This window comes from Nicotiana tomentosiformis, chromosome 11 (genome assembly GCF_000390325.3).
Source record: "Nicotiana tomentosiformis chromosome 11, ASM39032v3, whole genome shotgun sequence".
Lineage (NCBI taxonomy): Eukaryota > Viridiplantae > Streptophyta > Magnoliopsida > Solanales > Solanaceae > Nicotiana > Nicotiana tomentosiformis.
The window spans coordinates 28,087,199-28,088,523 of record NC_090822.1 but is presented as its reverse complement, the minus strand read 5'-3'; positions in this window follow the sequence as shown (position 1 = coordinate 28,088,523).

Sequence of the window (1,325 nt, the reverse complement as noted above, 5' to 3'; positions counted from 1 at the left end):
CCGCTTTTGCGGCCAAAACCTCACACCTGCGAGACCTCTCTTGCGGCCCTGAGTCCGCATATGCGCGTCCAGGCAAAAATCCCAAACTCTGCACGTGTGGTCTCCTCATCGCAAAAGCGCTTTCACTTCTGCGGAAATTCACCCGCTTCTACGAGGCTCCCTGCCTTCATTCCAGTTCGCATCTGCGACCAAAGCGCCGCACATGCGGTCATTCCCGCCGCTGGTGCGATGACACCAAACTTCAGTTGTTTCAACAATGCTCTATCCAAATTTGATCTAGATTTCAATCTAATTCACACCTGGGGCCCTTGGGGCCCTATCCAAACATACCAACAAGTCCTAAAACATGATATGAACTTAGTTGAGGCCTCAAATCACATCAAACAATATCAAAAAACACAAATTGTACCTCAATTCAAGCCTAATGAAACTAATGGATATCCAACTTCTACAATCGATGTGGAAACCTATCAAACCAACACCGATTGACCTAAAATTTTTAACACAAGTCATAAATGACACAACGGACCTATTCCAACTTTCGGAACCAAAATCCAAGACCGGTAACAAAAAGTCAACTCTCCAAACTTCAACTTTTCCAACTTTCCCCAATTCAAGCCAAAATCACCTATAGACCTACAAATCAATATCCGGACACACTCCTAAGTCCAAAATCACCATACAGGGCTATAGGAACCATTAAAACTCCATTTTTGGAGTCATTTACACATAATTAAACATTCGGTCAACTCTTCCAACCTTGGGACTAAGTGTCCCAATTCATTCCGTAACATCCCCAGAACCAAACCAACCACCCTGAAAAATCACATAGCAACAAACGAACACAGAATAAGTAATAAATGGGGGAACAGGGTTATAATACTCAAAATGACCGGCCGGGTCGTTACATTCTCCCCATCTTAAATAAACGTTTGTTCGCAAATGGGTCTAGAATCATACTTGGAGTCTCAAATAGGTATGGATAGATGATCCGCATCTCTCGCTCAGTCTCCCAAGTAGCCTCCTCGACTGACTAACCTATCCACTGTACTTTCACGGAAGATATATTCTTTGATCTCAAATTTTGAACCTCTCAATCTAGAATGGCCATCGGCTCCACATCATGAGTCAAATCCCTATCTAGTTGAACTGTGCTGAAGTCCAAAACATGAGACGGATCGCCAAAATACTTCAGGGGCATGGAAACATGAAACACTAGGTGAACACTCGATAGACAAGGTGGAAATGCAAGCTTGTAAGCCACCTTTCCAATCGTCTCAAACACTTCAAAAGGGCCAATATACCGAGGGCTCAACTATCCCTTC